This window comes from Haliotis rufescens, unplaced genomic scaffold (assembly GCF_023055435.1).
Source record: "Haliotis rufescens isolate VD_foot unplaced genomic scaffold, xgHalRufe1.0.p SCAF_8, whole genome shotgun sequence".
Classification (NCBI taxonomy): Eukaryota; Metazoa; Mollusca; class Gastropoda; order Lepetellida; family Haliotidae; genus Haliotis; species Haliotis rufescens.
The window spans coordinates 18,456,901-18,478,670 of NW_025964372.1; the positions used below are offsets into that span (position 1 = coordinate 18,456,901).

A 21,770-nucleotide genomic window follows, 5' to 3' on the forward strand; every position below is an offset into this window, starting at 1 on the left:
CTCATGGGTTTCTTCAGAGTGGTTACATCTAAGACCTGCATCACTTCAGCCTTTCCTCCCACATACTGAGACACTGATATCACTATAAAAACAGTTCAAACTGGAGTTAAACCCAACTCACTAACTCACAATATGAAACCTTTATAGCCTCTGTCCTTTCAAGTGTAATACACACAGTGATATATGCGCAGGAAGGCTTTCCCTAACAGTTAGTCCATTATTATGGCTGGTGTTTTGTCTGGTGTGCCCTCTTGACAATTTAGTCTCAGTCTGTCTAAAGAGGTATTACAGCCCCAGTCTCATTACTGGCATCATTAGCGACCCCAACAACATAGTCGGCTGTATATATCTCTCCTCATTGCACAGGAGAGCTCTACTGCAAGGGAGATTACATCCCTGCTTTACCATACTGACTATGGCCGGCAACAAACAACTTTGTCTAGTGGTGCCCTCTTCACAGGAATTAGACACCACCCAATGGGGATTAGTCTTTATTTGAATTACCCAGCAAGATCTTTCAGAAGACTTTCATGCTGGAAATATTACAAGTGACCTTCAGCAACTTCGCCATCTCACATCTCATGGTCAAATGCAACCAAAGTTTCGGTTCTTGTCCTGAAATGACAAGGGAAGAGTTCAACTTGGCTTGAGGATAGTGTTAGTATTCACCAAATGTCATCGTGGTGTTGTAAGCATCTATGCCTGGCCAGGTCTCGGCTAGTTATATACCACAATGTGCGTTTCACATAATAATATTGATTTTTCATTACTTAGGTCTCCAAAAAGTTAATGTGCATTGGCTGCCCGGAGGCGGAAATGTGCAAGTGGTTATTTTCAGTCTTGGCATGACTTTTCTTCTACACTTGTGGGAACTGAAATTTGTATTTTACTTTAAATTAATTAAAGTCAAATTAACCCTTTTCCAGAAGAAACAGCGCAATAAGCATGCAATCAGGGGTTGATATGATGCAGTACAAATGTCCACGGATGTTAATTCACAATATTTTGCTCTGGGGGAAATATGTGGGTCTCCTGATCTCAAATGGAATACATCAGCTCAGGTGACCAGTTGTTGGGACAATATCACATTCAGCTGCTTGTGACATTTTTAAATATTTGTATTCGTTGCTATGGGCCTTTTTTAAACAAATAAAAACAATGGAACATTTGAAACAAACTAGCCAATCAGTGTGAAGCTAAAATATAATCATGATAATGCTCTGTGACAAATGATAAAATTAATTATCCCCCGCCCCAACAAAGTTGGCGGGGGATATAGAAATGGGTTCTGTCCATGTGTGTGTGCGCGTGTGTGCGTCCCGAAATCGTTTCCGGAGCATAACTCAGAAACCGTTAAATAATTTCTTACAAAACTTTGCATGTTTACCAGACACATACTGAACTGGTGCCTTTTGCTATTTAGGAGTTTTATAAATTTTTATTTTTTACATTTCCATGGCAACAAGTTGGACTTAGGTTCTATAAGGGTGCTGTTCGTTTCCGGAGCGTAACTCAAAAACCATTAAATACTTTCTTACAAAACTTTGCATGTCTACTAGGCACATACTGAACTGGTGCCTTTTGCTATTTACAAATTTTATAAATTTTTATTTTTTATGTTTCCATGGCAACAAGTTGGACTTAGGTTCTATTTGGTAGTGTTTGTTTCTGGAGCATAACTCAAAACCCATTCAATACTTTCTGACAAAACTATGCATGTTTACCAGACACATACTGAACTGCCTTTTGCTATTTAGGAATTTAAGAAATTTTTATTTTTTATGTTTCCATGGCAACAAGTTGGATTTAAGTTTTCATATAGGGTGGGTTCACTTATGGAGTATAACAAATAAACTGTTAAATATTTCCTTGTCAAACATTTCATGTCTATATATAAAGCACATACTGAACTGGTGCCATTTGATATTAAGGAGTTTTATAAATGTTTATTTTAGAATTTCCATTGCAGCTATTTTGACATGGCCTAAGAGAAATGTTGGGTCAGTTACCTGGTTTTGGACCATAACGTGTTAAAATGGCGGGGGATATAGATGACTTCGTCGACTATACGCTTGTTTCAATTATAAATGGGTAATATAACCCTTTAAGCAACATAAAACCTCACCTTCATTATTCCATGTATCTTGTAACCTGGCAACAGGAATGGTTTCCGAGGTAGGCACATGTAGATTTCCTGCTTATGTTTGATGATTGTGTTTCGTGGTGATTTCTGAATTGAAATTTGAAGGTTAACCAAGAAATCGATGAAAACAGAACTAAATGTGAAATAAAGTTAACAACCACACAACATCAATGAATAATTAACAAATGATATTGAAACACGCATGATTAAGTTTACCTTCACAAAGAGGCAAGTCTATGGGTCAAATATGACACAAATGTCCAGAATTTGTCACTGTCGACTGTCTCAGGCTCCTTATTCATTTTACTGCCACGAACTAACAATCATCACAAATAACCTACAATAATCTACTGCCACGTAACAACTTGATGGTAATAATGTCTGACCAGGTATTCTTTGTGATAAAAATACACTACACAGAGGAAACAAATCCATTCATTTTATTGTATATTAAAGTCTGAAAAGTGATAATTTGACCTTATCCTGACTCATACTAATTGCTTATCTCTTCTCATTCCCCAAAAGTAGTGGAAGCTTCCTGTGATGTGTTCCCAGAGAACAGAAAAACATTTCATCCAAATGCACCCTTTCCATGACCAGGCGCACCGGAACCACATGACCAAGCTGTGTGACTCATCACTCTCATTTTCACGCCAACAAGCTAGTTGGGAATTTTTTCGGAGCTTGTAATCCGAACTATCCCATTTAAACTAATCTTTTTCACAATTTTCATTCATCATATTCATTGATTATTATTTTTTATTTATCTCTGCGCTGAACAGATAAGGGAGATGGACTAAAAGAGGAAAGACTTTTCACAATCAACTTTTATCATCAGGGACGACTTTGGAGAAGAAGAAGACAGAGGAGCATCAGTTAACGTTTATATATCTCTCCCTTTAGATGAAGATATGGGGTTTGATTTATAAGAGGAACCACAGCTTGAACTTCCTTCTGCATAGACTACTCCTCTCATCACATTTCTTCACTGGGCAGCAACAGTGTCAACTCACTTCTAAAAGGCTCTTCAAACTCGAAGAAGAAATCTGCATCATCTGGCGAAAGTATTTGTCTCTTGCGAAGAAAGTCTTCTCTTGCTTCATCGAAGTCATCTACCATCATAAAGGCACTGGCCTCTGCAAATACTTAATCATCATGCACAATGGGGTCCACAAAATCAACTTCTACACAGAGAGAAGACACCTGCGTGCAGCCTTCAACCTCCAAATAGGCGCTGACATTCGCGAACCTTCCCATCAATATCTCAGGCCCAACCTTCCATGCAGCCTAAGACTTTCAGGCAACACTCTGCCTTCGCCCAGCTATCAGCCCTCGAGCAGCCTCAGATTTTTCTCCAGGGTTCTTTACCTACTGTGTCATCAAACAGTACTTCGTAGCCAGTGTAATGCAGCTGGTTCTGCAAGCCATGCAGCAACATCAGCCTTTGACCAAACCCTGCAGGAAGCCTATGCCTTCGAGATCAAGCTCTGATAAGATTCCTCAATCGTCTGACTGTTCTTCTATGCACAGGACCATGTCACAATAAAAATATAAAAAAGTCGCAAAAATAATCATAGACGAGGCCAAAGGCCTTTGGCCTCATCTATGATTTTTTTTGCGACTTTGGCCTCGTCTATGATTTTTTTTGTGAGTTTGGCCTCGTCTATGATTTCTTTTGCGACTTTTTTATATTTTTATTGTTACATGGTCCTGTGTTCTATGGCAGACCATCAAGAGGAAGTCGTTTTTCAACTGGACCTTGGTGAGGAGTCACCGCAAGCAAAAGAATTCCCTTCTATTTATGAAGACCACGAAGGACTTCCCATTTCCTCATCTTTCCAGGGATACTTCTACAAGTGATACTATTTGTATCAAAGGAGAAGACACTGATACATTGACCATCCCTCCAATTAAGCCGATTTCTCAGATAACCAAAAGTCTGAATGCTTTGTTTGCCAAGGCTTCTAGATACTACTGCCAGAGGGCTTGAACATTTCACGATCCATTAACGAAATTATGTTAACAGCCCTAAAGAATGACCAGACTGATTGGGAAATTATTCTTCTTTTGACAATGATCGCGCAAAAGAAGAATCAAGAGTTTGTTTCTGATCACATCAGTTCTATCGCAGTTGGACTCACACTACTTCGTCGCCAGGGCTTGAAAACCAATTCTCACTGGTCGGGTCTTTATGCAAAGCCTCTCATGAGCCAATCATGGGACTCTTCGTCCATCAAGGACCAAATGATCATCAAGTCTGTCCAAACAGTGAACTCTTTGTAGAAGTCACACTTTAAAAGTCGTTTCTCTGGCATCTAGAAAGCTAAAGACAAGCGATCCACCAGCTACCGACTTCATCCTTTCGTAGGCCTCAGGACAGACCACGTTATCAGTCTGGTTGAGGCCGAAGATTCAAGGGATCCCACGCCTGTCGCTGAAGAGGAGGTTGTTGACTGACTTGGACTTTCCACCCCCAGACATTCAAATACAGCAGTTGACTGTAGGTGGAAGAATGGCAAGATACTGGAGAAATTGGGGCATCCAGGACGACCCATTCGTTTCGGACATTGTGAGGACAATTCTCAGGGTTACAATTCAGCCTTTGGCGAGGAACCTCCTCTCTCTCAATCTGCGGATTGTTCAGTAACTGGAGACACGCAAACCAAGTTATCAAAAGTTATAAAAAAGGCCATCAACTTACTTTTTTGTAGAGATAGTACAACCAGATGCAGGGCTCAAAAGAATTCTCAAATCGAATATTTCCTGGAGGGCAAGTAGATATTATTTTGTACTCGTCCTAGAATATTTTCACTTGCCCTTTTAAATTTTGCAATGTTTTATGTTCTCCGTTATTATTACCATTTTCTGTAATTTAACTTTATAAAGTAAAAATTCACAAATACATTCAGTGATTTTGCATGATCTTGTGCTGACTGAAGATCATTCCTAACTTGTTCATGTTCACAGCTTACACATATTTCCTACTTTTACCTTGAAATTTTAATGTTTCATTTCTGAACTTAAAATGTTTAACCCATCACGAGTTGACACTTTGGATCTAGCTGATAGTCAAGGATTTTTACGACAGACAGAACAAAATACATTTATTGTCCATGCCATCTACATTCACCTCCGCCAATTGGCTTCCAGCAAAAATAATAAATACATGACACTTTTTTATGGATAGCAACTTCTTCTATCCATAAAAAAGTGTCATGTATTCATGTCCTACAACTTCTAAATGCCTATCAAAGACAACAACAAAATACAATAGATGATTACATTCCTTTAAAAACTTTGTTTACTTCCTTAACAGACAGTTGGCAAGTATGCCGTCTATTCATTATATGAATGATATGTACATCATTATTATTATTAGTAACGTGTGAGAGATAAAACAAATTTAAGGTTAGAAATCTTGCATACCTTTTTCCTTCCTTTGCACTTTTTTCTCCTAAAAACACAGCTGTCAAGAGAGGTGCATTATACACGCCATGATAATTTTTTGTTTTTTCCCCCAAATGCACCAAAACACCAAAAATACTATGTCAACAAATCTGTACTCAAGTATGCAAATTAATTATATAATTACACTTTCTGGTTGTAGAAAGTGTTCAATGTACAGTGGATTCTGTCCAAATCAGACTCTTGTCAAATTTGGATTTGGGTGAAAACCAGACTTCTTCTCCGTTCCCCTCAGTTCCTTAATAATCTACCATTACTCAAACTGACCTACAACTCTCAAATTCAAACTTTTTAAACTTCGGACTTGGACTAAAATTATGGTGGTCCCAACAACCAATTTATAACTGAAAAGAAGCTGTCTAAATTGGACTGGAACAGACCAGACTGGACCAGACCGGACTGGACCAGATCGGACAGGACCAGATCGGACAGGACCAGATCGGACAGGATGTTCTCTCACTTGGAAGTAGGCCTAGTCATTGTGAGCTAAAACAACAATGCTAATCCTTCGTGTCATCCTATTGATCTTAACACTTTGTTGTCTGCTTAATTAATTAGAAATTTAATCACCTGTTAATGAGAAATTTAGCTTAATTAGATATACTCAGTATCATCAGCGTGTCAATAAATAACAGTAAACACAGCTATTGATATGTGAACCACTTTCCGGTACTTCACCTCCAAACTGTGACTGTTTTTCAAGTCGTGTCCTCAATCTTTAGAAACATAAGCTGTTCAATCTCAATGACTTATGCAAGTAAAGAATGTTTTAGTGTGTACTCAAGGCCAGGTCATGTCAATATTTCATGTACAATGTTTGTGTTTGCGAATTAAGATGAATGATCGTTGCCTTTTGTTGTCTTCAGTCCAACTTTTTGTACTCTGTGTAATCTGGACCTAGGAGTAAACCGGGCTAATTTGCCAGTCCCAACCAAGTCCGAATTGGACAGATTCCACTGTATATGTGGACTTATGTTTGTAACCTATTTAATTAATTTTATTCAAATTTCATTAAATATTGTTTACATTAATTTTGACGAAATTGTTCGTAAAGTGATATGTAGATCACACAACCACTATTTACAGCAATCAGATTACTTTATTTGACAGAGAATGGATATATATAATAAAAATGTTATAATTTGACTCTTTAAAAGTCATATTTGTTGTCGTTTGACTATCGTATGTGAACATTAAGCTTTCACAATCTCAAGCGGGAGCTTCGATGGTAAGTGATCAAATTGTTCCATATGTAAAAATGTGCGACAATAGCAATCAGCTGTACAAAAATGCCTTGCTTATGGTTATTATTATGTTATAGATATATATCATAAAGCTGCAACTAAAATTAAACAATATTTGAAAATATTATTCCTGATAAAATAATAGTTTCTGATATTTGCATCCAAATTCTTTGAAGTTGTATTATTGGGAAATTGTAAATGAATCACCGGTAGATTGGGAGAAAAAGTGTGTACAGCTGATTGCAGTTTCCAGCTTAGTTTACGAGAAAATACACACAGTAATCTTAATCTTTCCATACAAAAACAAAGCTTAGCAGAACATGAAATACAATTTAAATGGTAAAACATAATGTCTAGTGTTTTATCTAAAATTTCAAATTTTTATTGACCAAGTGTGTTATCATCTGTTTGTTTACCTGAATTCACTGAAGTGATGCAATGTAATTATTGTATGTGCATAATACTTGAATTTACCAAAATGCTAAATCACATAGAGTGGGATGCGCCTTATATTGGGGTGCACACTATGCTCCAGAAAATATGGTATTTTATTTATTTATTTGATTAAAGATGAATTGATACGATTGAAGTATGTACTGGCGTGGTAGGATGAGTGTTAGTTCACTTCCTTCTCGCCCTGCACATGCTGCCACTTGTAACTATGAGCGGACAAGTGGATTTTTGAAGCCCTGAGATGTCCCTACCCTGGGGTTCTATTCACCTCTCTTCCTGTTTCCCAACAAGAATTCAAACGAAAAGTTCCATTTAATTTACAACATGAAAGAATTCAACTAAAAGTGTCTTCAAAAGCCAGACAAGTTTGGAATTTTTCCGCCTTCAACAACTAGAGCAGATGATGAAACAACGATTTTATCTGGTATGCATCGATCTTCAAGCTGCTTACCTTCATATCCCCATTCATCCAGCCTCCTGTCCTGCCCTTTGGAAATTAAACGGCCCCGTGGCTTTTTACACGGGTGACCAAACCTATTGTGGTCTTTCTACACAACAAGGGGATCTGTTTCACCTTCTACTTGGATGATTGGATTCATGCTCATCAACAGGTGCTACAACTCCAAATGAATTTCACTCTGAAATTGTTAACCCAGCTAGGTTGGTTAATCAACTATCAGAAATCCAACCTCCAACCATCCTAAGATCACAGGTTCTTCAGGAAGATCGGTGGATCAAAATCCAAAGCTATCTGCCAGTAGCTATTTACAAACAGATTTCAGTCAATCAATGACAATTGACCTTAGGTCTGCTCGCTTCCACTCAAGCTTTCACACTACAGGGCAGACTTCATCTGCATCATATCCAAAGGTTCCTTAAACCGTTATTAGACCATCAAGAACTCAGATTCGTCTTCCACGTCTGAAGAAACATCTCTGATGGTGGACAATCAAGTCAAATGTCTGCAGAGGAACTTATTTGAACAAGCTGGAATACGATCAACACCTTTGTAGACGCCTCACTGGAACGATGGAGCACCCATCTCGACTCGGACGTAGCATCAGGGCTGTGGTTTATACAGGAAAATCGCTTCCACATCAACCACCTAGAGTTCAAGGCAGTAATCTGGGCATTATCTCATAGGGCACCACGTTGAGAGACAAATATCTGATGATAAGAACAGGCAACTCAACTGTGGCCTTTTACATAAACTTCCAAGGTATGACATTGTCGGCAACCCTTCTGAAGTTAACCTTCAGCTTTACGAACAAACAGACAAGCTGTATCTAAGGATCAAAGCAAGGCACATTCCAGGAGCGTCAGGTGTTAACAGACGCCCTGTCAAAACCATCAATACCGTCGCCAACAGAGTGGATGCTACATCCAGAAGCATTCGAACTGGCGACTGTCCATCGGTGGTTGTCCCCAGTAGCAGACCCTCTGTAAATAATCGAGTCTGGACCAGAAAATCCAGTGATTGACAGGATGAGCATCAATCCACCCAATTGGGATCGATGACATGTATCAACCAAGGGATGACATGTATCAACCAAGTCAGCGAGCCTGACCACCCGATCCCGTAAGTCGCCTTTTACGACAAGCATAGTCGCCTTTTACGGCAAGTATGGGTTGCTGAAGACCCATTCTACCCCGGAATCTTCACGGGTCAGCAGACCCTCTGGCTTTGTCCAACAACTTGCTGGCAATATCATGGGATCACGGGAGAGACTTCACACGTACCGGTATACGTTTCCACCACCAGCATTGATACCTCTGTTTTTTTCGGAAGATCATGCATGTAAAGAACCTGCACCTGCTTATGGCTTTTTCTGCCCTTTTGGCTGGCGAGAACATGGTTCCCAGACTTCGTCGCAAAAGCAGGCAAGTCAACTCTAAAGCCCCCGAACTGACCAAATCTGCGACAGGTGGAAGAGATTTGAACAGTTTGCAAGATCAAAAGGGTTAACAGCAAAAAAAGCCTCCTCATCACAAGTAACAGATTTATTGTGTCGGTTACGAGGCGCAAGAAATCTCAAAGGTTCAACTCTAGGCACTTATTTGGCAGCTGTCAGCTCCGTATTAGCCATGACCAATGGAGAAAGACTTGATACTGAAATAATTAGTAACCATAAGCATAGCACTTTGGGACAGCTGATTGCTATTGCGAGATAATTTTTTGCATGGAACAATTTGACCAGTCACCGTCGACGCTCCTGTGCTTGCGATAGCAAAAACTTTATGTTGACATATAATAATCAAACTACAACAAATATGACTTTCGGTGAGTCAATGTATAGCATTTATGATATATATATCCATTCTCTATCCACTAAAGTTTGTTTCAAGGCGTCAATAGCGGTAATCTGACTGTGGTTGCTGTAAATAACGGTGAGTTGTGTGATCTTCCGATCACTTCACACACGATTTCGCTGAAATGAATGTAAACAAAAAATATTGAATGAAATTTTGAATAGAATTAATAAAATAGATTTACAAATATAAGTCCAGATATAAAATCAACACTTTTTATAACTGAGACAGTGTAATTACATGATTAGTTTGCATACTTCAGTATGGATTTGTTGACATGGTATTTCCGGTGTTACATGCTCACAGTAATGGCTTTGTGTTGGGGGAAAAAACATCAAGACTCTTCAACCCTATGTATAAGACAACCCCCCTTGAAAGCCCCCCTTATTCAGAGGACATGGAAGACTTGTCCATTTGCCCTAATAGGCTTTATGCACATACCTTCAAAAGACGAGTTCTAGAAGATGTAGACTGTGAAGACTATTTATCCCCATCATCGAAGAATGCTTCATCAGAAGTCTCCAGAGCTACACTCAGAGCCTGCGGGGCAGCAGGGTTGGACCTACCTTCAGGGACCTACCTTCAGGGACCTACCTTCAGAGTCCAACCCACATGAAGTCCGAGTGATAACATCCACACTGACCTTTCACGGGGACTGCTCCATCCTGACCATTATGGAGGGTTGTTTCTGGTTTCCTCAGGGGGGTATGAGTGGCTCAGCCTAAGGCGCCGCAATTTGCTGTGCAGAGTTGCATCTCTTGGCCACGCCAGAAACCTATGATGAATCCCGGTTCGCTCCGATTATGTTTCTAGGTTTATCAGCACCATACCCATGCTCGTGGGTTTCTCCGAAGTGGTAAGCGTCTGAGACCTGCATCACTTCGGGCTTTCCTCCCACATTAAGCTGAGATGCCGCGATATAACTGTAATACTAAACCCAACTCACTCACTCATTCACTGGTTTCCTCAGAGATATCACCATGGAAGATGTTGCTGGTATTCATCAATTTGGACCACTTGTAGTAGTACAACTAATGATAGCAGCCAGAAGATAGCTGAGAAGTATCACACAATCACGTGACTCAGTGACATCAGGTTACTGTCCGATAACCACCGACTGAGAGTCTATGCTTCTCTGTATTACTATTTAATTCACAGCATGAGTGATAACGATTGTGTCAAGATTCCATCCTTCATTTAAAACTATTACCATTATAAAGCAAGCTAGAATGCCATTCTGTGCACGCTTTTTATCAAAATCCTCAAAATCCTTGGATTTTCTTCTTTCGCTTCCAAAAGGAGATGGTACCCCCAACAGGCTAAGAAGAGCCTACAAGAATGTCTGACCACGTTCCCATTGGGCTTTGCATCAGAACAAATTATGTCAGAATCACACATCGAGGTGAGACCCACCACCAACTGTGAGATTAAGGCAATTAGTATGAGTCAGGTTAAGGTAAAATATGACTTTTTAGGGTAAAAATATCATTCATGCTAATCCTGACTCATTCGCTGAGGCATCCAACCAGCCATCCCCACTCTCCCTGATTTGTTTTTCGGCAAGTAAAGAATAGGAAAATGAAGAGAGTGATGAGTCACACGGCCTTGTCACATGGTTCCGGTGCACCTGCGCATGGGAAGGATACGTTTGGGTAACATGTTTCTCTGTTCTCTGGAAACTCAGGAACACAGGACGTTTAAACTACCATCTTGGGAATGCGACGAGATAACCAATTACGGTAGTATAAGTTAGGATAAGTATAAATGATAAATTTACCCTAAAAAGTTCATTTTTCACAGCAGTGACAGAAAAGTGATATGTTAACTGCAGTGAAAGTAACACTTCACCGGAACTACCGGTAATGAAGTTTCCAACTTGTGTGCCTGTCGCACTTACATTTCTGTGTTGACAGTGAAAATATTTTACATCCAATAAAAGATTTACTGGATTACAGTTCTTCTTGTATGTACTTTGTTCCAAACTCCTCATATTGGATGCTGGGGCAGTGGGGTAGCCTAGTGGTTAAAGCGTTCCCTCGTCGCGCTGAAAACCCGGGTTCAATTCCCCACATGGGTACAACGTGTGAAGCCCATTTCTGGTGTTCCCGCCGTAATATTGCTGGAATAATGTTAAAAGCGGAGTAAAACCTCACTATTGAGTGCTGACAGTATTTGACCAGACTGGTGTGTGTCTTTGTACCCCAATAGTGGTCAGCCTTGAGGTGTTTCTGATCAAAAGTCTATCATTTACAGACTGTAGTGACAAAGGTGGAATATGCGACTGAAAATATTTGCTCACTCTCTTGTAACTAGCTTCTTGAGATTTATTCCCTCTGATGTGTTTTCACCATGTTTCCAATTAAACCCTAATTTCCCCATTTATCAGACAAGCACTTTGTTCACATATATTTATCACTTCTTATCACTCTTTATGTGCACAGGAGGAGACTCCATTGCCACACTGAGGTGATTGTTGTAATTCAGACATGCTGTTAGAGTAACTGTCGTAAATTAATATTTTTAACAAGGAGTTATTGAAAGGATATACTGTTGACTTGGTATAATGGCTTTGTTGATGATCCCCTCATAATAATCACGTTGATGTTGCCTGGCATGCAAGTGTTGATAACGACGACCCACACACAAGACTAAGAGGATACCAGATTTCACAATATTTGGGTATCTGTCGGGGAGTGGTTGCTGTTTGGTATATATAATTTACTCAGTAAGTAATATGGTAAGTTATTAAATGGGGAAGGAGCGGTGGTTATTGTCAGTTATATCAGGGTTGTGGCGGTGGTCTTAGGGCGTGAGTCTCATGTACATGGTTGTAAAAGATGACAATTATGTGGATGAATGATGCGTTGCCCCTCTGACTGGACAGTATTATTGTAGTATACCTAAATAGTGTTACTAGCCCCCTCCCTGAATACTTTTACAAGTCCTTCACTGAATAGTGTTACTAGTCCCCTCACTGAATAGTGTTACTAGTCCCCTCACTGAATAGTCTTACTAGTCCCCTCACTGAATAGTGTTACTAGCTCCCTCAGTGAATAGTGTTACTAGCCCCCTCACTGAATAGTGTTACTAGTCCCCTCCCTGAATAGTGTTACTAGCTCCCTCACTAAATAGTGTTACTAATCTCTCACTGAATAGTGTTACTAATCTCTCACTGAATAGTGTTACTAGCCCCTTCCCTGAATAGTGTTACTAGTCCCTCACTGAATGGTGTTACTTATCTCTCACTGAATACTGTTACTAGACCCCTCCCTGAATAGTGTTACTAGCTCCCTCACTGAATAGTGTTACTAGCCCCCTTACTGAATAGTGTTACTAGTCTCTCACTGAATAGTCTTACTAGTCCCCTCACTGAATAGTGTTACTAGCTCCCTCACTGAATAGTGTTACTAGCCCCCTCACTGAATAGTCTTACTAGTCCCCTCACTGAATAGTGTTACTAGTCCCTCGCTGAATACTGTTACTAGTCCCTCGCTGAATAGTGTTACTAGTCCTTCACTGAATAGTGTTACTAGTCCCCTCCCTGAATAGTGTTACTAGTCCCTCACTGAGTAGTGTTACTAGCTCCCTCACTGAATAGTGTTACAAGTCCCCTCCCTGAATAGTGTTACTAGCTCCCTCACTGAATAGTGTTACTAGTCCCCTCCCTGAATAGTGTTACTAGCTCCCTCACTGAATAGTGTTACTAGCTCCCTCACTGAATAGTGTTACTAGCTCCCTCACGGAATAGTGTTACTAGCTCCCTCACTGAATAGTGTTACTAGCTCCCTCACTGAATAGTGTTACTAGTCCCTCACTGAATAGTGTTACTAGCTCCCTCACTGAATAGTGTTACTAGTCCCCTCACTGAATAGTGTTACTAGCTCCCTCACTGAATAGTGTTACTAGTCCCTCACTGAATAGTGTTACTAGCTCCCTCACTGAATAGTTTTACTAGTCCCCTCACTGAATAGTGTTACTAGTCCCTCGCTGAATAGTGTTACTAGTCCCTCACTGAATAGTGTTACTAGCTCCCTCACTGAATAGTGTTACTAGTCCCCTCACTGAATAGTGTTACTAGCTCCCTCACTGAATAGTGTTACTAGCTCCCTCACTGAATAGTGTTACTAGCCCCCTCCCTGAATAGTGTTACTAGTCCCTCGCTGAATAGTGTTACTTGTCCCTGGCTGAATAGTGTTACTAGTCCCTCACTGAATAGTGTTACTAGTCCCTCACTGAATAGTGTTACTAGCTCCCTCACTGAATAGTTTTACTAGTCCCCTCACTGAATAGTGTTACTAGTCCCTCACTGAATAGTGTTACTAGCCCCCTCACTGAATAGTGTTACTTGTCCCTCACTGAATAGTGTTACTAGTCCCCTCCCTGAATAATGTTACTAGCTCCCTCACTGAATAGTGTTACTAATCTCTCACTGAATAGTGTTACTAGCCCCTTCCCTGAATAGTGTTACTAGTCCCTCACTGAATGGTGTTACTTATCTCTCACTGAATACTGTTACTAGTCCCCTCCCTGAATAGTGTTACTAGCCCCCTTACTGAATAGTGTTACTAGCCCCCTTACTGAATAGTGTTACTAGCCCCCTTACTGAATAGTGTTACTAGTCCCTCCCTGAATAGTGTTACTAGTCCCTCACTGAATAGTGTTACTAGCTCCCTCACTGAGTAGTGTTACTAGCCCCCTTACTGAATAGTGTTACTAGTCTCTCACTGAATAGTCTTACTAGTCCCATCACTGAATAGTGTTACTAGTCCCTCACTGAATAGTGTTACTAGTCCCTCACTGAATAGTGTTACTAGCTCCCTCACTGAGTAGTGTTACTAGCCCCCTTACTGAATAGTGTTACTAGTCTCTCACTGAATAGTCTTACTAGTCCCATCACTGAATAGTGTTACTAGTCCCTCACTGAATAGTGTTACTAGTCCCCTCACTGAATAGTGTTACTAGTCCCTCGCTGAATAGTGTTACTAGTCCCTCGCTGAATACTGTTACTAGTCCCTCGCTGAATAGTGTTACTAGTCCTTCACTGAATAGTGTTACTAGTCCCCTCACTGAATAGTGTTGCTAGTCCCTCACTGAATAGTGTTGCTAGTCCCTCACTGAATAGTGTTGCTAGTCCCTAACTGAATAGTGTTACTAGCTCCCTCACTGAATAGTGTTACTAGTCCCCTCACTGAATAGTGTTACTAGCTCCCTCACTGAATAGTGTTACTAGCTCCCTCATTGAATAGTGTTACTAGCCCCCTCACTGAATAGTGTTACTAGTCCCTCACTGAATAGTGTTACTTGTCCCTGGCTGAATAGTGTTATTAGTCCCTCACTGAATAGTGTTGCTAGTCCCTAACTGAATAGTGTTACTAGCTCCCTCACTGAATAGTGTTACTAGCTCCCTCACTGAATAGTGTTACTAGCTCCCTCACTGAATAGTGTTACTAGCCCCCTCCCTGAATAGTGTTACTAGTCCCTCGCTGAATAGTGTTACTTGTCCCTGGCTGAATAGTGTTACTAGTCCCTCACTGAATAGTGTTACTAGTCCCTCACTGAATAGTGTTGCTAGTCCCTCACTGAATAGTGTTGCTAGTCCCTAACTGAATAGTGTTACTAGCTCCCTCACTGAATAGTGTTACTAGTCCCCTCACTGAATAGTGTTACTAGCTCCCTCACTGAATAGTGTTACTAGCTCCCTCATTGAATAGTGTTACTAGCCCCCTCACTGAATAGTGTTACTAGTCCCTCACTGAATAGTGTTACTTGTCCCTGGCTGAATAGTGTTATTAGTCCCTCACTGAATAGTGTTGCTAGTCCCTAACTGAATAGTGTTACTAGCTCCCTCACTGAATAGTGTTACTAGCTCCCTCACTGAATAGTGTTACTAGCTCCCTCACTGAATAGTGTTACTAGCCCCCTCCCTGAATAGTGTTACTAGTCCCTCGCTGAATAGTGTTACTTGTCCCTGGCTGAATAGTGTTACTAGTCCCTCACTGAATAGTGTTACTAGTCCCTCATTGAATAGTGTTACTAGCTCCCTCACTGAATAGTTTTACTAGTCCCCTCACTGAATAGTGTTGCTAGTCCCTCACTGAATAGTGTTACTAGCCCCCTCACTGAATAGTGTTACTTGTCCCTCACTGAATAGTGTTACTAGTCCCTCACTGAATAGTTTTACTAGCCCCCTCACTGAATAGTGTTACTAGTCCCTCACTGAATAGTGTTACTAGTCCCTCGCTGAATACTGTTACTAGTCCCTTGCTGAATAGTGTTACTAGTCCTTCACTGAATAGTGTTACTAGTCCCCTCACTGAATAGTGTTGCTAGTCCCTCACTGAATAGTGTTGCTAGTCCCTCACTGAATAGTGTCACTAGTCCCTCACTGAATAGTGTTACTAGCTCCCTCACTGAATAGTGTTACTAGCTCCCTCACTGAATAGTGTTACTAGCTCCCTCAGTGAATAGTGTTACTAGCTCCCTCACTGAATAGTGTTCTTGTCCCTCGCTGAATAGTGTTACTAATCTCTCAATGAATAGTGTTACTAGCCCCCTCCCTGAATAGTGTTACTAGTCCCTCCCTGAATAGTGTTACTAGTCCCTCGCTAAATAGTGTTACTAATCTCTCACTGAATAGTGTTACTAGCTCCCTCAGTGAATAGTGTTACTAGTCCCTTGCTGAATAGTGTTACTAGCTCCCTCACTGAATAGTGTTACTAATCTCTCACTGAATAGTGTTACTAGCTCCCTCAGTGAATAGTGTTACTAGTCCCTCGCTGAATAGTGTTACTAGTCCCTCACTGAATAGTGTTACTAGCCCCCTCCCTGAATAGTGTTACTAGTCCCTCACTGAATAGTGTTACTACTGGTAGTCCCTCACTGAATAGTGTTACTTGTCCCTCCCTGAATAGTGTTTCTAGTCCCATCACTGAATAGTGTTACTAGTCCCTCACTGAATAGTGTTACTAGCTCCCTCACTGAACAGTGTTACTAGCTCCCTCACTGAACAGTGTTACTAGCCCCCTCACTGAAAAGTGTTACTAGCCCCCTCACTGAACAGTATGACTCAAGTCCCTCACAGAGTAGTATTACTAGTTCTTTACCAAATATAATTTCTAGTCCCCAAGTCAGACTACTGTTACTAGTCCCTTTCACTAAATAGTATTGCAAACCCCCTTCTGACTGAATATTAATACTAGTCCCCCCTCATGTGACTCCACTACGGGTCTCCCTCACTCTCCAGTAACACCATCCCCCCTCTTTGTCCAAGCCCCATTGCGTCCCGCTCCTCCCTCCCATGACCAGACATAATTGTTTGGCATGTCAAGCTTGAAATCAGCATCACATCATATACATTAAGCAGAAGCAATCAATACCTATTCCACTTGGGGTCTTAAAAAGTCACAATTACTCTTATTGATGTGCTTAACCCTCTGTTTCAGGAAATAAAACACACAAACTAAATATTTCACACAGTGGGCATATGAGGGTTTATTTCATGGTCAGCGAACTATGACATGGTCAATGGTCAAAGTCATTGTGAAACTGGTCATTTAAGGAAGACGATTATCAGGATACAATAGCCCATTGTACAGCAGTCTCTAAACACACTGTCATTGCTGCACGTGCCCCGAAAATATTTACATACCATCCATGGTGCTTGGGCTACAAGGGAGAGTAGTGGCTATAATGTTGTCATGGTTACATTGATCAATATAATGTATTATCTGAAATTATTGGGCTGCGTGTAGTAGGCGAGATGCAATTCCTGCCATCCCATGTAGAGACAGAGCTAACCATTGGCTAGAGGGTGTATATTCGGGTGGCCGGTCACAAACCACTAACAGGGTCAATCTTGGAAGGAAGAGACAGTGAAATATTAATGAGCCATGTCAGGGAGAAGTTTGGGTGATTAGGTTGAACTGTGCACTGTGCACTGTGATGCCCGTGACAAGTATGTTTATATAGACAGAAGGTTTCACCCACTATCCCATGTGCCATTGATTATCAGTGTAAGTGGTTTCCAAGGAGGATAACAGTTTTGTTTTATGTGATTGGCAGGAAGCTTTATCCATGCCATTGATTTGTGATGTCACGGCGACTGTCAAGGAATTTCACCCCAGCCGGATAAACTGTGAGCAGTGTTATTCTGTTTATTGGTAACCATTCAACGACAAGTCTTTGTCAATATCAGAGCAAATGTGTGCCAGGCTTGAATCCGTATTGTGTATACATGCCGACTAGCTGACCACTTGTAATAGCCGTGTCTGTTTCCCCTCCTTGCAGATCCGGAGTGTATAGACTGGTGGCGGGTGATATGGACTCGTATTCCTGGCTAGGCTCAGCTAGCGTATGTCATGACTAGGATATACATTACTATGGGACTTACTGTTGATGGATATAGACGGTGAAACAGGTGAGTGTGCAGACAATGTCAATGTTACTCCATTAGGGGCTGAGGTGGGGGATATAGCGCATTATAGCACAGGAAATACACATTAGCCCTCATTAGTCTCCAAGACAGCATTACAAGGGCATTGTGTCTAAATACAACAAAAGGGTTGTCAATGTAGATGGAATGGATTGATGTATTAGGATGATGAACGCAAGCATAAATCTTGCTCTGTTGTAATTTAGTTGGATTCTTTTTGAGAAAATGTTTTTTTGTACGTTTATTCAAATGATTATGGATTGAATGACCTTGAGAATATTTTGACGCAACCTCGAGAGCATTTAACTCTGTGTGATGATTTTAGTGTCTCAATCAATTTAGATGATTTAAACTGATCCAATTAGGGAAGTGGTAACCTATAAAGTTACTTCTTCAGTCTTAAGTCATGTCGTTATTTCGTGAAATTAATACAGGTCACCCATCAGATAAGAACTGCATCATATGTATATTAATGTATATGTTTTGTTAATTTCAAAGAAACATGAAGTGCAGGGATTTATGTAGACCTGCTCAGATGCAGATATTCGGCCCATTCTGCAGCAGATGTCAGAAAATACTCCCAGATTGAATTAATATTTCTCAATTCATGTTAATTTAGTTATAACTAATCGCATGACTTTGTGGAGGTGACTTGTATTGCACTGAAAGAAGGACCAATAAGGAAGAAGAGGATTTAGTGCTTAATTAAAATTACATTATTACATCAAATGCACTGTTTAAATACAATGTTAAAATACTTCTGAATTTAAGAAAGTGAGAACAAAATAACAATATATTCCTAATTTGCTTGCAAAACCTAAACAAATTCCAGAAGTGGAAAGGCAGTACACTTGATTGATATGTTTTGTTTACTGGACTTCTTAAGCCTTTCTGTTTTTCAAACTTTTGTTTTGTGATAAATGAATCTTTCAGAGACATAGAAAGATAGAATTAGTTACACTACAAAAATATGTAAAAACAATTCTTTTAAGAAATTTGAGGAGCGGATCTGTTATGCAAGTAATTATGAAAATTACTGACAAGGATTCTGATGGGTGATCGTCTGAGAGCTAAACCAATAAAGTTAACGTAATTTATTATCTTTGTGTCAAACTGACATTAGGAGTGTTGTTCTATTGTATCCAGTACATATAGTGCAACATCAGTCGGATCATAAACCACTTTCGGATAGTTTCATAGCTTGGTTATTAAAACAGAGAGCTTCTAGATCAGATATCATTTGGACGAAGGCGTTGTATGTGTAATGTATTTGGCAAGTATATACTGTGTTTCCCCAACAACACTGGCTGCTTGTAAGAGGCGATACCATGAGGATTCCTGGTTGGAGTGGGTCCCCAGAAACCCATGCTGTTTGTTTGTAAGAGGCGACCAAATAGGTTGTGTGGGTTGATTGGATCTGCTTGCACCCAGACAGTGTGGATCGCTGCTCACAAGATCGATCACTGGATTGTCTGGTCAAGTCTTATAGATTTACAGGGAGCCATCATAGCTGCGATATGACTAACTGCATCCTTAAGCAACCAAGAAATCTGCGTCTTCATACATATAATTCATTATGGGAATAGTTTTAACTATTTGCTGATTGAAAATTTCCTTTCAATTTGTGGATAGGAGTGTGGACATGTTACACATGTACGCTGATCTCGTTGAAACAGAATTTCTACGTTGATACAAATACCCAGACTCATTGTCACTGACTCTTTAAGATGTCATTGATTGAAAGAACTTCAAAGGCAACATCATAAAATGTTGATAGCTGTACAGATATGCAGGCATGACATTTCTATGGAGGAGGGAGTTTTGTGAATGAGTTTACTGCAAAATCTATACAGTTATTTACCATTAGAATCTGCCTTCAAAAGTGAGTCATTACATTTTCTGGGCTTGGAGTGAATATATTTACATGCTAATCATTCTGTAAGACAAGTAACATTTTCTAAGAAATGCCTTTTTTTCCATTGCAAGATTTCCCATTAGTGCTGGTTAACACTGAGATGGGCTGTGGTGCCTGGTACAGATTGATATGACATCATATACACCAGCTTCAACCATTGTTAAATAACACCCACTTCCTTTTGTCTGATAGCTCCTATGAGTGTAGGTAATATTAAAAAGACCAATTCCAATATCCAAAAATAATTTTGTAAGGCTGCTGCTGCTTTCAGGCTGGTTGTCTGTGTCAGTGTAGAGACAACACAATACAAATTTACACAAGTCCTCAAAAATACTGGCACGCCTTTAAAAAGTGACAAAAAAGCCTACCTCCCTACCCTTTTTCCAGACTGAATATAAATTAAACATTAACTTTTATTTGGGGGCTTTAGCAAAAAATACTGTTGATTTGATTGTTTTCATTTTCACAATATGACAGACTGGATGAAATATTATATTGAATTTTTTATTTGATTGCTCCATGATTCTTTCTGATGACATGAAATATGATATTTTAGTCTGAATTCTGTAATGAAGGGTAAACATTTCCTACTTGTAATCCACTTCCCTCACACTCGGCTCCATGGTGATGGTGGAATTCAGAATTGATCATCTGATGGAATAATTCAGGCTTAATTAGGTGTTAACTGTTGCTGTTTCCTGTCAAGTTCTGCGATGAGACTACAAGTAGACATTTATGGTGTTGTATTTGACACACTTCATCAAGTGTGAAGTTTCTGGCTCAGCTGGTCTGCATGGCACCATGTACCCAGCCAGGTTCTGTTGTGAGCCACATCACAGGAACTGAGGATGTAACTACCCGGTACTGGTCCTTGGGCTTACAGGCTGTTAGATCAGTTTCACAGTTCGATTTTGACAGTTTGGATGTGGTTTCATCACAATTTCAATATAGAGAATCTCACCCTTGTGTCTTTTGATATCAAATATATCAACCCGAGTTGATAAAAGTGGAAAAACACTGAGGCTGAGATTTTATTTATCATCCAACATCATTTTTCCAACTTTTTCAGTTTGTAGACAGTAATAAGCAGTGTCTTAAGTGTAAAAAGTACTGCTTACAGCTTCAGTAGCAGAGCCATTAGTGATGTCATTTGATTGTGACTTCATGGTAACCTAGACTTGACAATTAGTATAGAATTGCATGGGCTGTATTGGGTATTTCATTTTGATAGAAACAAACTACATCATATAAACTGAAAAGGATCCCTATTGAGATTGGAGATTCAGAACCTGTGGAAAATCTAGACTTGCTTCATTTAGTGCCACAGCAGTAATTAAGGTAAGGGGAAATAATATGGTTCTGGGACTGTGAGACAGACTAACCCAATAGCTATAGGTGTATGTTAATTTAACCATAATAGACACTAGCTATAGGTGTATGTTAATTTAACCATTATAGACATTAGCTATGGTGTGTGGTTATTTAACCATTATAGACACTAGCTATGGTGTATGTTAATTTAACCATTATAGACACTAGCTATGGTGAATGGTAATTTAACCATTTTAGACACTAGCTATAGGTGTATGTTAATTTAACCATAATAGACACTAGCTATAGGTGTATGTTAATTTAACCATAATAGACACTAGCTATGGTGTGTGGTAATTTAACCATTATAGACATTAGCTATGGTGTGTGGTTATTTAACCATTATAGACACTAGCTATGGTGTATGTTAATTTAACCATTATAGACACTAGCTATGGTGAATGGTAATTTAACCATTTTAGACACTAGCTATAGGTG

At 39.9% G+C, this 21,770-nt stretch overlaps 1 protein-coding gene across 5 annotated transcripts in view; it reads left to right on the top strand.

Annotated features, from left to right (window-relative positions):
* The window catches only part of LOC124142467, a 94,020-nt gene that overhangs the window by 26,768 nt on the left and 45,482 nt on the right, over positions 1-21,770 (top strand). Inside the window, exons 1-2 of one of the 5 annotated variants that reach the window (XM_048389611.1) lie at positions 17,362-17,749; positions 17,902-18,031. The exons of 1 other annotated variant lie outside the window; for it this stretch is intronic. The gene's annotated coding sequence lies outside the window, so the exon portion shown is untranslated. Of the gene's footprint in view, positions 1-17,361; positions 18,032-21,770 lie in introns of those variants that run through there. 3 more of the 5 variants (XM_048389612.1, XM_048389613.1, XM_048389610.1) reach the window with 3 other exon arrangements.